The 16,268-nt window shown below is 36.5% G+C and overlaps 1 long non-coding RNA gene across 1 annotated transcript; it reads left to right on the plus strand.

The window, feature by feature from the left end:
• The first annotated feature begins 4,931 nt into the window (after positions 1-4,931).
• LOC140154228 (uncharacterized) lies at positions 4,932-12,272 on the plus strand. The gene is made up of 4 exons (XR_011859272.1): positions 4,932-5,062; positions 8,014-8,089; positions 9,531-9,666; positions 11,186-12,272. It is a non-coding gene; the product is annotated as an uncharacterized lncRNA (long non-coding RNA).
• The last annotated feature ends 3,996 nt before the right edge of the window (positions 12,273-16,268 follow it).

The following is a 16,268-nucleotide window of genomic DNA, read 5'->3' on the forward strand; positions in this document are numbered from 1 at the left end:
TTTAAAAAATTTTGGCCCAAAATTTTTTTTTTTATTTTTCACAAAAAGAAGTGGGCCAAAAAACGTTATTTTTGGGATTTTGGGCCAAAAGTGCCATTGTGGCCCAAATTTGACCTCACAGATGAACTTATCCAGTCTTTGCCATTCTAAATATGTATACTTTTATATACTTTAGACAAACAATTTAGAAGTTATGAGGCCCGAAAGTTTCCATAATTCCAGGGTTCAGACCAACCTTAATCCAATGCACATTTTGCTTCACCGGGCCGCCCTGACTTGGTCGCATTTGGAAGATGGGTGCCACGAAACCGTAATAGGTACAAATTTAATACTTTCTGTAAATCAAGTATGGTTTTTTCTCTACATGTCAATCTTTATAGTCCTTATAATAACGGGGGACCGCCTTGATAAGTAAATGATAGCAAACCAGTGAAAAATACCCCAAAACTCAGTCAGTGGAGCTCCACCCGTACATGTCAATACCATCATTATCGATTGGATTAGTCGACCGTAGCGGACAATTCGATCGCTCGTTGGATTAATATTATCACGTGGTAAGAAATTTGCATTGGACAATCGATTACTATAATGGTTTTAGTACTGCATATTTCGGTTTAATCTTCATTAAGCGGGTTATGGCTGAAAAGGTCACGGTGAATTTGCCGTGGACAAAACTGCACTATGCTTTTATCTCAAAATCATGATTAGGAAATGAATTAACACGTTTTATGCCTTAAAATAATAAACCAAGAAACACAATAAACAATAGGTGTTTAATGAAGGAAATGTTTGCCAGTTATCTTACACAGTTATGTATTTTTCTTTAAAAATGGAAAATATGGAGCAGTTCTAGTCTTTGAATACTTAGACTAAACTTTAACTAGACTACCTAATATAAGTGGAGGTTTAAACTGCTTTCAACAGCTGTTGTCATTTGTCAAAATCTATTTAAACAGTTTATTGTCACAATCTGTCTGCCAGTGCCATTATGGGGCTGAACCGTCTATTTGATTGGAAAATATGTTCAAATATGTACAAAATAGTTTCTACTTGCTTAATATTTGTACAAACAATAAAATATCGGATTCAAGTGGATGAGGTTCACGAGTACACAATACAGACATTTGTGAACATAGTATGGTATGCAGCTGTGGTTGTCGTTGAATACGTCGTCAATAAGCATTCAAGATTGCTTTAATTTAGAGATATTAAAAAGACAGGTTAGAGAATCAAACACGGTAACTTGCAACTTCCTCTGGTCAAAAAGTAACTTCATTTAAAAGCCCGTAACTTCTATGCGCTCGGGGGGTGGAGGCTCGCCCGGGCACCCGGGCTAAGAGGCACCCTGAGCTGCAGCTGGACACCCTTTCGACACGATAATCATGATAATACTTCGTTTACATGGCTTTAAAGGAAAGAAGTGGAAACCTTTACCGACCATGCATGCAGAATTACGCTTCATTTGGGTGCCCTTTCAACACATAAAATCCTTGGCGCAGTCTGAAAAATTACTTATGAGCTTATTTTGGGTGCCTATTCTATCCGATATAGCCTACTTCAAATCTCACTTGCCGTAGTCTACAAAATCTTAAGTCCCTTTATCGCTTTGTCTGAGCTACTTTCGGGTGCCCTCGACAAAAGTTGCTTCCGTGATAGAAAGTACTTTCTCACCTTGTCTAATTTGTCGGACCCCTGATTGGTAATAATATTGGTTATCCCAGCAAACACAAAACGTTTTTCAAACGTTTTGAACAGGTTACATGTTGGATTTGTGGTTTTGGTAAAAACATTTTAATAACATTAAATGTCGGCTTATAATTATAAAGGACAGGAAAGCGTTTTAAACGTTTTGTATGAAAACACACTGTAAAAATATTTTTAATGTTTTCAAAATGTTATTGTAAAATATTTTTGCAAACTTATTTTGTCAAATATTTTGTCGACACTTCAATAACATTATGTTAGAATATTTGCAGTAAGTTATCACATAACGTTTTTGAATGTTATGAAAACGTTTTATACCCTTTATATGCCCTTTATATAACCCGACATTTAAACGTTTGCTGGCAACCTTTTCTAACCTTTTGCCAATGAAAATGTTTTGTGTTTGCTGGGTACTACGGCTTACAAACTTTCAAAATCGCTTCAACATAATTATTAGTAAAAATCTCATTCTCGATTTGATTAAAGGCCTAGGCCTAAAGATTTCAGTGTCCCCATTCGTCACGAGGCCCCAATTTCAAATATATTGAAGTGCAACAGTGACATAATGATTAATTATGTTTAAAGTTTAAACTTCCAGCATATTTAGGATATAAATATTGAAATATTGCGCAGTCACCACTGTCTGAGTTGAAAATAATTTACTAAGCAGTATGAGATTGTCAGGGCCTATATTAGTAAAGTAGACTAGCAGCTAGTCAGTGGCGTAGCTAGGGGGCAAGGGAGGGCACGTGGCAAGGGTGCCGTCTTAGTGGGCGCCGAATCAACCAATTCAGTGTCCCTTAGATTGATTATGCGCTCCCTACAAGTTGTGAATGTCAAAACTTTTCGCGTCCTTCGCGCGCATTTCAACATACATTGTCATTTGAAAGACCGTTTTAAGACCGAAATTCATAACCAAATTAGTAGTATTTATGCAAGTTTCCGCGTGCAATTGTTTTAGGGAGGGGGATTTTGTATCCTTGCCCCGGACGCCACAACGTCTAGCTACATCACTGTAAAAGTAAAGACATTGGAGAAAATGAAAACATTTCTTGCCATTTGTGAATTATTGGGTATGGCTTTCAATACCAAAATTGATTTACTCTGCACCATGCACACCTTTGGTAAGGGGTACCCGATCTACTTTCGCCGGGCACCCTGACTCAAAGCCCGGACTCAAAGTTACGCCACTGGTACCAATTATTTTGATACACCCTGTATACTCTGCATGCTTTAGGCCCTACCATAAAGATTCGCTTAATGGCGCATATGGATAACCCTACTAGTATAGGGCCTTTTGACTGTGGTGATCCAAAACCATGCTATATGAGCTGCTGCTGCCAGTGACTGCTAATGGTTACGGTTCGCTATCTCTAAGGTTCGCTATCTCTAAGGTTCGCTATCTCTAAAGTTCGTTATCACTAATTACGCAAAAGGTTCGCTATACCTAAGGTTCGATATCACTAATTTTGAAAAAGGTTCGGTATTTCTAAGGTTCGATATCACTAATTTTAAATAAGGTCCGCTATCACTAATTTATTGAAGGTTCGCTATCTCTAAGGTTCGCTATCACTAATTTAAAATAAGGTCCGCTATCTCTAATTTTAACAATCCCGGTATCCCTAAGGTTCGCTATCTCTAATTTTAAATAAGGTCCGCTATCTCTAAGGTTCGCTATCTCTAAGGTTCGCTATCTCTAAGGTTCGCTATCTCTAAGGTTCGCTATCACTAATTTCAAATAAGGTTCGCTATCTCTAATTTTAAATAAGGTTCGCTATCTCTAATTTTAAATAAGGTTCGCTATCTCTAATTTCAAATAAGGTTCGCTATAGCGGTCCTTATTTAAAATTAGAGATAGCGGACCTTATTTAAGATTAGTGATAACGAACCTTAGGTATAGCGAACCTTAATCGAAATTAGTGATAACGAACCTTAGAGATAGCGAACCTTAATTAGGGATAGCGAACCTGAAACAAAATTAGTGATAGCGAACCTTAGGTATAGCGGACCTTTATTGGAATTAGTGATAACGAACCTTAGAGATAGCGAACCTTCAATAAATTAGTGATAGCGGACCTTATTCAAAATTAGTGATAGCGAACCTTATTTTAAATTAGTGATAGCGAACCTTATTTATAATTAGTGATATCGAACCTTAGAACTAGCGAACCTTATTCTAAATTGGTGATATCGAACCTTAGAAGTAGCGGACCTTTTTTTAGGTATAGCGAACCCTTTTCTCTATTAGAGATAGCGGGATTCTGATCTCCATAGACTTTACACGTTAATGATAGCGAACCTTAGAGATAGCGAACCTTAGAGATAGCGGGATGTCACCCTGCTAATTCCCCAGAAATATATTTCTCGCGGACAGCGGTTAGTGGGTTGTGAGCTGTCACTGAGTTTTTAGCAGTTCTCAGTATATAGCATAATGTGCAATAAAAAAAGGCCCTGTGGTAGGGCTACATATGGACTCCCTTAAATATAACTAGCATTTTAGGCACTAACTAAAAGTAACACATGTGGGCACGCACGGACCTTGTTATTAGTCCGAGGAGGGAACCCACGTGCGCAATAGGCGAATCTTTGCGGTATCAGGAGATAGATACACGACTGGATAACAAAACAATACTTTTATTGTTAACCCTAAAATTATGTTTTGAAGTAATTTACGTCTACTTTTGTGATTGTTTTTGTTTCGTTTTGTTTTTTGTTTTTATCAAGTCCACGCATAGGCCTATGCACGAAATTGTTTTTTGAAATTCATTGTTTCTTTTTTCGCAAAATTATAGTAAAACCAAATTTCTGTCACTAGCCGATACAAAAAAAACCCAGCTAAACCCCTTCGGATATGTAAAGCGGGATAACGATGAGCATGGTTTATGGAAAGCGACAACGGACCCCGACCCGCCAAAAATTATCGTGTAATTTCAATGCAAATTGCGGCCTTCGGCTCCCAGTATCAGTAACTTACCGACATGCAAAAAAAAAGCCGATATGTCGGTTATTGTGGCCGCCTCCGCTGATTTTATACCCGAGAAAAGTAAACAGTGTCTTCAAATGGTTGGCCGTCGGATCGGTATGGCGCTGTCCGTGAAACTTTGGCGGGTCGGGGGTCCGTTGTCGCTTTCCGTAATGGTTATTATGTACCGCCTCCCCCAATTGGCTCGTTAATTAAGTGGACACGTGATACCATACGATAAAATTCACAATTATATCACAGTATCTTTGATTATATTAACTGTAGCTGTTTGTTCCACGTCTCATAAATTCTGCCAACGGTCCTGCAAACAACACGTTAACAAACAACTCTTCTAAAGTATCGGAACGACTTAGTTGAAGCGAGAACATAAGCATAGTAAGTGCTATCAAACTGTTATAGTGTTTCTTTATATTATTGCATTTGTTTGAAATAAATTCTTACCACGTGCATCCCGGATATGTATCAAACATGTTCTAAAGTGTAGACGAGGTATTGTTTATTTATTTGCCTTCAGTGTCCGTTGAAAGTTTTACAATTGTCTTGGTTATTTTAACTACCGGAACGTATGAGCCTACATAGCCGAGGTATTGTTGGTCGAAGCAGCTAAAAAAATAAAATTTCATTATCTAAATCAATTTATTATTGAAAAATAACTATTTGATGTTTTGCAAAAGTTCATTCTACAAATCATATTCTTTGAAAACTTGCTTGATTTTATGTTGTTAATGAGTTATGTATTCGTTTTACAAAAGTGTTGTTGTTTCAGCTCTCTTTACAACATAACACAAGAACCACGGGACCTACAACAGTAGGCTATATCTGTGGTATTTGAATTCTTCTACACACTCGATATGAAATCACCAGTATAATTTTTGCCAAAGCTCACTACCATTCGCAAGATGCTGTAAACTACCAAATCGCAACAGTTTAAAATAGTTGCTAACCTTAATGATAATAATTATAGCTATTATATTGATTAAAAGAGCATTTCATGATCCACAGCCTCACCCCCCCCCACACTTTTCTCAAAAAGTTGACATTTTTATAACACTGGAAACCTCTGGCTACATAATGTTTATGTACCAAATATTTCTTGCAGATTAATTCGTTTAGCAAAAATATCGTTAAATTTGAATTTCGTTCTGGTCGTTTTGGAAAAAGACGAAAACCCCCATTTCTACTGGCCCGGGCGGACGGATTTTTTTTCTATGGAATTTAAAATTACCCGAAATTTTCACCAAAAGATATTTGCAAACATATTTTCTAAAAAATGTTTTAAAATTTAACCCCCAAACGGCTAATTTTACATTATTTGTTAGGAAAATTAAAATTTTCCATAACACAAATTCTGGGTAGGTCGGGGCGGAACAGGCTTTTTTTTGTCGCCGAAGTATAGACGTTAAAATTGAAACCTCGATCATTCCTAATTGTTAACAAAAGTGAGTCACTAATCTGCATGCATCAGCTATCAAAATTCGCCAAATGTTCATATCGATTGTATCCCCTGAATTATAGGTTATGCCTTTATTTAATATTAAAGCATGGCCCCATATCTATGTTTGAAAGACAACCCTTTTTTTTTTGAGGGGGCCAAATCTTAACAACAAAGTCACTGGCAATTCCATCATTTGACATTTGGGAGCAAACAATTAAATCAATTTAAATTTAAATTTTGGTCTCATGAGTTCAATTTGAGTCCCCTGCCAAAAATATATCTGATGCTGCACTGTTTTATCGCTGTTAGAATTTTAAAAAAAGTGGTCTAATTGAACTAATTTAAAATTCGTAATCACATATTAGTCTTTTTATCAATAATAGTCATTCAATTAGTAATTTAATTAGTAATTCACGTCAATGACTAATTAAATCACGAAATCTTAAGTCTATGAGCGTGTTTATAGTGAATATACCGCATTTTGAGTATACCGTATACGATAATCCTTGTATATGTACCGATACCCTTGCTGTTTATAGTGAGACACAGTTACCGCACAAATTATATACCAACTAACAGTATCGTACATTTGCAATGACCCCGAGGTCACACGGGGTATGTGTAAATATTGTGGCGCGAGCTATAAACAGCCCATTCAACAATATGATCATGGCGGTGAACATGTAGCTTCTGTATTGATAACTCTTGGGGTGAGAATCGTTCCGAATGTCATGCGCGCATCCTACGCATCATGAAGAAGTTCCCACTTCCGGTAATACCGCACACAATTTATACTGTTGTGTTTATAGTGGGAATATCTCGCCACAATATCCTTCGGTTTAGAAGGATATCGATGTACCGTACATACATATACTGCTAGTGTTTATAGTGGGCAAGTATCCGGATAATCTCTAACCGGGTAGAAATTGTACCGCAATGTACCGCACATCTGCTCCCACTATAAACACGCTCAATGATTAGTCATGCAATTTGATATTTTGTACAAATTGAATATTTTAAGAAAATATTGTAAAATGATGCAAATTGATGTGAAATGTTATTAATATTCTTTTGGCATTACAAATACACAATTTCAGTAGCATTTCTTGAATTACAAAAAATATCTTGCATGACTAATTTTAATTTTAAATTAGTTCAATTAGACAGTGATCTTGTTTTCTGTACCGTGTTATTTGAGTGAAGGGCTGGGGTATGAACGTTTGGACAGTATTTATTGTGGGACATTAGAGCACATCAGACATATCGAATTGCATTCTGTATACGAAGAATGTCATTCTGATATCAAATAATTTTAATTTTTGAAATTCGCAATGTAATACACATTTTATGGCAAATCATTAAAATTGATATTTTGATATTTAACAGTACTCGAAGTAAACTTTATAAATCTGATGATTTATACTTTACGTGTATGTAGGTGGGATGAAAAGCCGACGATCAATTGAAAATTTTGACCTTTCGCATTGAAGATATGGATTTTTTTTCCAAAAACACCAAAAAAAATTAGGTCTTTTTCGGAAAAAATCCATATCTTCAATATGAAAGGTCAAAATTTTCAATTGATCGTCGGCTTTTCCTCCCAGCTACATACACTTTAAGAATATATCATTAGATTTATAAAATTTACTTCGAGGACTGTTATATATCAAAATTTGAAAAATATCAAATTTTTATAATTTGTCATAAAATTTGTACTATATCGTGATTTTCAAAAAATGAAAATTATTTGATATCAGAAAGACATGCTTCGTATTCAGAATGCAATTCGATACGTCTGAGGTGCTCTCATGTTCCATAAAAATACTGGCGAACCGCTCAAAACGCTCATTCCAGATCCCTTAAATAATTATGTTCTCTTTATACAATACAGATGGGCGTTTTCAACATTCGTACGGCCGTGCTGGTCTGTCTTGTATTTGCTTTCATCTGCGAGGTCCATGGTCAAGGTAAATCAAACGACTGTATGGAACAGTGGCGTAGTGATGGGGGTGGGGGCAGAAGGGGGGCACGTGCCATGGGCGCCACCTATAGGGGGGGCGCCGAATTGACCAATTCAGCATCGATTCTGTGCCCCCTCCAAGCGATGAAAGTCAACATTTTCGCATTACAGCACAGATATTCATTTAAAAGATCAATTTAAGACCGAAATTCACTGAACTTCGTTATATAAACCAAAATTACTTGGTGGTATTTGTGCAAATTTTGCAAATATTGCTACAAGATTTTTTTTTTTTTTGGAGGGCGCCATTATTTATCTTTGTCCCCTGGCGCCACAACCTATAGCTACGCCACTATATAACAACCGTTATTCAAATATATCTTCGAGTTTCAATTTTCGAGTTTGCTAGTTTCACCTCCAATCTCAAAGATTAGCAACACACGTTTTTATTACGTACTACGTAATAACAGGACATCTAATAATATGAAATCAGAGCATTTTTTTTTTTCAATTTTGAGTTCAAGATTTAGTTCTTTAAAATTCGTTCAGTTAGTCATTTTTATCTTCTCATATTTGCCTCATTGTTTCTAAAAAAGATCAGGCCGTTGTGTCAAACTGTGATCCTATTAACTTTCACATTCACAGGGCCGGATTTACCATTGGGCCAGATGGGTCCGGGCCTAGGGCCCCACAATTTGGGAACCCCACTGATGTGGCCATGTGCATGTTTCTTTTTAGCCCCAAAACACGATGTTTTGGACCAGAATATGCAAAAATTGCACAATTTTGCGCGCTTCGCGCGCACTGGACCTTTGCATAGCAAAATTCACCTTTATTTTGGGCTAAAATTGTTTGAAGTTGAAATTTTTTCGCTCGCAAATGTCCTACTTAAATCGATCCTTATAGTGGGTCCTTTATTTGTAAACCAAAACTTGGCCACTTGAGTGCACATAATACGGTGAGTTTGGGGCCTCCTAATTTTGGCCTGGCCCAGGACCCCCAAAAAGGTAAATCCGGCCCTACACATTCACCATAACCATGATAAAAGCAAACTGTCACTGCAGATTTTGGGGGATAGCTAAGCAATGATAACCTCTGACCGACAGAACAGACCTTTGTTTTGGTGTTAAGGTATTACATAGCGCAATTACATCAACATTTATGACAAAGTGGTTTACAATAGGAAAAGAACTATTTATATTTGTTTATTTTTGTTTTTATAAAATACCACAATCTTAATTCTTTTAATATCTTGTCGTATTTGTCTTATTTATTTATTTATTTATTCATTTGTCCCATTTTAGTCATTTTAAGGACACTTTACTCATTGCCGTCCCCATTTTATCCCTGATCATTTTCTGTGGGCAATTCCCCCGCCCCCCCCCTGGATACGCCCCTGGAAATATCACAAATGAGTTATTACTTTCATCTCTTCTGTGTCAAAAAAGGAAATTGTCCGGCTGTAGAAGACCGAGGGGGGTTCGGCATCTGCATATCCGGTTGTGAAACTGACGATGACTGTGCTTTACATCTGAAATGTTGCCCAACAGGGTGTTCAGGAGCAAAGGACTGTATGTAGGCAAGGTAGGGGAGAGCGGGGAGTGTTCGCCCTAGGGGCAGGTTCGCCCACCCCTTGTTTCTCAGCACTACGGCTATCAGGGAATTTGGTGATTGCAAAATTAGGTGACATAGGTCATTATAAACTTCTCATATTAGCTAGGCGACATATAGGGACGTGTTCATCGAACTGCAGCCAAAACAAAAAAATTTCACCAAAACGTAATTTTTTCTTGCATTCATAATGTTGTATTATCATTGATACATAAATACAGATGGTTTTAATGGATATCTGTATTGTGAACATATGGGATTTGTCAAAGATTTAATGCAGTTATAAACTCCTTATTCGATTTGTGTTTTGCATACCCTGAAGAAAATACAAAAATGTGCACAAGGGGCTCGTTCGCCCTTTTGAGGATGGGGCATGTTCGCCCTATATCTTCCCCGGGCGGACTTACCCCAAACTGGAGGGCGGACCTGCCCCATCACTGTATTATGTAAAATATTGATAATTAAACCATTAAACAAGGTAAAACTACTGAAAAACATGTTTTTTTAAAGTTATGCGATATCGGTATTACTCATACCACCGTTTATGTCCTAATCCATTTTTCCCCGAAGTTGTAAACATGATACGTTTAAGCTCACTTTGGACCCCTACATTTTACCCTGACCGGACCCCTGCAACAAATTTAGTGACTCCCCAGAAGAGAATGAATGCCCTGTACTCTTGCTAAATGTTTGCATTGAATATGTTATTGTTATGCAATGTTTAAACCTTTTTTGTGATTAGGGTGAACTTACCCCACCATATGGGCGAACCTGCCCCAATATGGGGCAAGTTCGCCACTTTGCAAAACTTTTTTGTTTGCTCTATCCTGTTGCTATTGTAAGGCCTATAGTTCTGGGATTGTGGCCTTATATAGCTAAGACATAGGGCTTTCACATGGGCTAATCAGGTCATCCCTAACCTTAAAATTGACATCGCTAGGCTGGTCAGAAAAAAATAGGGCGAACACTCCCCGCTCTCCCCTACGTATTACTTTGGTCTTTGTAGTGACTTTCGCGTCCCAAAACAGGTTGAATGTAGATTTATGAAAATAGTCAAGTTAATGTTAAATTTCCGTTTAATTACAAATTCTGTGTCATCTACCTCTAGTACTAGTACCTACACGGTATGTGAATGTCATTGTCAAGTGCACTTAGCACGCGTTCCTGAGCAAGCCAGATTAATTTATTTGACCATGTTTACAACCGTACATTTAGCGGGACATTTGAATAGGCCCAATCATAGCATGACAGACGCAGTATGTTATTTTCAGAACAGAAAATAAAACTGGATCAGTTTTATTTATTTAAAAAAATAAATAATTCGGATGTGCAATATTTAATTCGTCAATATGTTTCTTTTGTAAAATAATAAGTAAAATAAAAAGTAAAATAAAGTATGACCAATAAAAGTAGCTTAATCGTAAGAAAAATGTGAAAACAATGCTTGTTTTCAGCTTTTACTTTTCATGTCCTTGTTCTGTTTAAATTCCAGTTTAATTACTCCAGGCCCACGATGGAACCAAGGACAGCTTTTAAGCTGGAGCGACTTGGCGTTTAATCATTAGGCCTACATTAAGTAAAAAATATACTCTTCTAATTTCTATACACACACTATTCATATTAAGTATCCATATAGGTTTTCTGCTAAATATGAGACGTGGAGACCTCAAGAAAACCACGGGGTGGGGGAGGCCAAGACTGAAAAAGGCTGAAAATCTTTAACTGCATGTAGGCCCTAATGATAACCCAGCAAACTCAAAACTGTGTTTGAAACGTTATAAACGTGGTTTGGTTTCGGTCAAAACGTTTTAAATATATTTAAATGTCGGGTTATATAAAGGTCATGAAACGTTTTTAAAGCGTTTTATATTATGATAAAACAGTAGAACAACATTTTGTTGTCAAAATGTTATTGTGGAATATTTTGGCAAACATGCTTGCAAAATATTTTGTCAAATACCATTATTTTTGAATATTTTGTATAGCAAGTTTTCAAAATGGTTTTTGAATGTTATTAAAACATTTATAACCGACATTTAAACGTTTCTGTAAAACATGTTGTGTTTCCTGGGAAGGTAGCATGTGATTATTGATCGCGAAAAGACGAATTTAGTCACGTCTTCGACAATATAAAAGCATGTTCATGACAAGAATAAACATGAAACTAAAACACCTTTTTCCGACGCTTTGAGGTGGAATTCACATAATTTAAGCGCTATACAAATTTGGTATTTTATTGCATTTGTTTTCACGTGACCTATAACTACGATTGATAATTTCAGTCTTATTCATTCTCGTAATCTTTGGAAGGCTGCTACTTTTTTTTTCATTATTCATTAATTTTTGAGCATTTATTTAATATAATATCGGGCTTTTTAATAACAGTCAATAAAACATCGAAGGAAAGAAAATGACAGGTCAATTTCTTTGCACTGTTTGCACGAGGTATTTGTTTACACAGGAGACTATCAAGAGTAGGAAATGGACTGAAATATTCCAACTTTCCAATAAAATTACAAAATAACGAATTACGGTATTTTTGCAAAACGACTTTCTGACGCGATATAAAACGGTGACGCACGGTGAAAGCCACTATCAAAATGTATTGTTAAAATTAGCATTTTTCTTGTACTTGTAGCATTAAAACTATGAATATAAAACCATCACGTGTCAGGATTCTAATTAATGTTGTCTTTCGAATACATCGGTACCCAGTTATATGTAACATCAGCAGGGTTCGCAGGTTTTTGCCGCAGGTGGAAAAAACCGAGGTTTTAACCACTTGGCAAAAACAGTTTTTGCCGGCAAAAATGGCAAAAACTAAAAAACTGACAAATAGTTTACTTTTTTCATCTCATAACAAATGATTAAGTTACAAAAATACTTTTCTGAGTGTAACATTAAGTAACATATTGCTCACTAGTGCATTTAACTGAAATGCGGCTTATCAAATTCAAAACTGTTTCATTTTAAGGACTTAATAAGACAAAAAAGATGTTGAATGGTTCATTGAAAGTTGTGTGTTGCTGTTTATGAGCTTTCTGTATTACTTTTTAATATTTGACTGACTATATTATCAGTTTTTGCCATTTTTGCCGGTTTAAACCAGGCAAAAACTGCCAAAAACAGGTTTATGCCAGTTTTTGCCACTTTGTTGGCACAAACAGGTTTTTGCCGGCAAAAACCGAACCCTGAACATCAGAGACTAATGTTGTCTTGGGTGCCCAATTATGTGTAACATCAAAGACTAATACTGTCTTTCCAATACCCGGGTGCCCAATTATTTGTAACATCAAAGACTAATACTGTCTTTCCAATACCCGGGTGCCCAATTATTTGTAACATCAAAGACTAATCACGTCTTTCCAATACCTGGGTGCCCAATTATGTATAACATCAAAGACTAATATTGTCTTTCCAATACACGGGTGCCCAATTAGGCGTAGCATCAAAGACTAATCCTGTCTTTCCAATACCTGGGTGCCCAATTATGTGTAACATCAAAGACTAATATTGTCTTTCCAATACACGGGTGCCCAATTAGGCGTAGCATCAAAGACTAATCCTGTCTTTCCAATACCTGGGTGCCCAATTATGTGTAACATCGAAGACTAATATTTTCTTTCCAATACCCGGGTGCCCAATTATGTATAACATCAAAGACTAATATTGTCCTTCCAATACCCAGGTGCCCAATTATGTGTAATATCAAAGAATAATATTGTCTTTCCAATACCCGGGTGCCCAATTATGTGTAACATCAGAGATTTATACTGTCTTTCCAATACCTGGGTGCCCAATTACGTGTAACATCAAAGTCTAATATTGTCTTTCCAATACCTGTGTGCCCAATTACGTGTAACATCAAAGACTAACATTATCTTTCCAATACCCGGGTGCCCAATTATGTGTAACATCAAAGACTGATGCTGTCTTTCCAATACCCATGTGCCCAATTACGTGTAACATCAAAGACTAATATTGTCTTTCCAATACCTGTGTGCCCAATTATGTGTGACATCAAAGACTAACATTATCTTTCCAATACCCGGGTGCCCAATTATGTGTAACATCAAAGACTAATATTGTCTTTCCAATACCTGGGTGCCCAATTATGTGTAACATCAAAGACTAATGTTGTCTTTCCGATACCCGGGTGCCCAATTATGTGTACATCAGAGACTGCTGATGTTTTTTTTTTTTTTTTTTTAATACACCCAATTATGTGTAACATCAAATACTAGTGTTGTTTTTCCAATACATGGGTGCCCTGTCATATCAAAGATTAATGTTGTCTTTCCAACACCTGAATGCCCAATTATGTGTAAAATCAGAGACTAATGTTCTCTTTCCAATACCCGGGTGGCCAGATATGTGTAACATCAAAGGTTAATGTTGTCTTTCCAATACCCTGGTGCCTAATTATGTATAACATCAAAAGTTAATGTTGTATAAAGATTTGTATTGTATTTCCAATACCTCGGCGCTCAATGTATAACATTAAATACTAATGTTGTGTTTACAATACCAGGGTGCCAGTTGTGTGTACCAGCAGAATAATGTTGCCTTTCGAATACCCGGGTGCCTGAGTATGTATAACATTGGAGACTAAATATTGTCTTTCCAATAACTCGGGGCCCAATTATGTACACATTAAAGATTAATGTTGTTTAAAGAGTTTTGCTGTATTTCCAATATCTCGGCGCCCAATGTGTAACATCAGAGATGCTGTCTTTCCAGTACTCGGGTGCCCTATTATGTGTAACATCAAAGACTAATGCTGTCTTTCCAATACTTCGTTGTCCAATTATGTGTAACATCAGAGACTAATGTTGTCTTTCCAAAACCTGGGTGCCCAATTATGTGTAACTTCTGAAACTAATGTGGTTTTTCCAATACCTAGGTGTCTAATTCTGTGCAACATCAGATATTAATATTGGTTTCCCCCCCCCCCCCCCCCAATACCCGAGTGCCAAAATATGTGTAACTTCAAAGATTAATGTTTTCTTTCCAATTCCCGGGTGCCCAATTAGATATTACATCAGAAACTAATTTTGTTTTTCCAATATTTGGGTGCCCAGTTATGTGTAACATAAAATATTAATGCTGTCTTTCCAACATTTGGGTGTTTAATCATGTGCAATTTCAGAGACTTATGATGTCTTTCCAGTATATCGGTGCCTAATTATACATCAAAGATTAATGTTGTCTTTCCAATACCTGGGTGCCCAGATATAGCACCCCAGCAAACACAAAACGTTTTCGACATCATTCGCAAAAGGTTATAAAAGGTTGTCAGAAAACGTTTAAATGTCGGGTTATATAAAGGGTATATTAAGAGTATAAAACTTTTTCATAACCTTAAAAAACATTTTTTGATAATCTACTGCTTAGCAAACAAAAATGTTTTACAGAAAACGTTTAAATGTCGGGTTTTATAAAGGGTATAAAAACGTTTCAATAACATTCCAAAAACATTCTTGAAAATTTGATACAAAACATTCTAAACAGAATGTTATTTTAGTTGAAAAAATATTTTGCGAAAAATGTTTGCCCAAAATATTTTCAATAACGTTTTAAAACGTTTTTATGACCTTTATATAACCCGACATTTAAATGTTATTAAAAGGTTTTGAAAAAACATTTTAAGAACATTTCTGTGTTTGCTGGGTTCAAATATTTTAACATAATGCAGTTTAATTTGTACATCAAATGAAACCTAAAATTATCCCTGCTGCTGAAATGGAATCGCCCTCGTGATGTCAGGCGAGGTTTCCATGGGAAGCCAATTGGGTGCCTTGTTTGGTATCAGGCGGGCCAATCACGGGCAGCCTTGCTCGGAGCCGTCGGTGGCCATTTTGTTGGCTAAGGCCATTCTCTGTCAGTTTTTCAGAAAGAACGGATGCAGAAATTTTTTTATCCCACCCACCACTCCCCATATGTCATAATTGATATCTGTTTAAAATTGATTTCAAGAGTTTGATAGTGTGTCATAAAATTTGAGTCTCGCAGTAGTGAGACAAGTACATATAAAGTGTCGGTCTTCAAATTAAAAGGTAATGAGGAATGAGATGAAATACGAAAGAGAAAGGAAAATATATTCGATTGAGAGTTCTCTGAATTTGAATAATATTCTAATTACATTGAGGTTTTTGAGTTACATAGTAGTATGACTATTGTATACGGGTGTGAGAGTGTGCGTGGGTAGATCACTTTAGGTTCAATTTCTATCTCAGCAACACATTCTATTCTGTTGCGCAGTTGTATTTTCTTAAATTCTATTTGTATAGGTGTGTTCACTCTAGTGTGTCTTCAGAAGCATTAACAAAATCGATACAATTGGTACCACTTTCAGTCTTAGGCGGTAATGCCCTTCAGTCTTAGGTCGAGTAATTTTATTTATAGCAGGAAGGAAGGAATTAACACCAGGTTGGCATGGGATAGCTAGACAGGGGCCAAGTACTATGCCCTCAGATTTTTCTTGTTCATCAAAGTATAAATAAAAATGAAATATTGGGTTCAAGTTTTTTATGAGGTTGCGCAGCCGGCTGGTTATCGCGTTAATTTCTGTTAAA

Source organism: Amphiura filiformis, chromosome 6 (genome assembly GCF_039555335.1).
Source record: "Amphiura filiformis chromosome 6, Afil_fr2py, whole genome shotgun sequence".
Classification (NCBI taxonomy): domain Eukaryota; kingdom Metazoa; phylum Echinodermata; class Ophiuroidea; order Amphilepidida; family Amphiuridae; genus Amphiura; species Amphiura filiformis.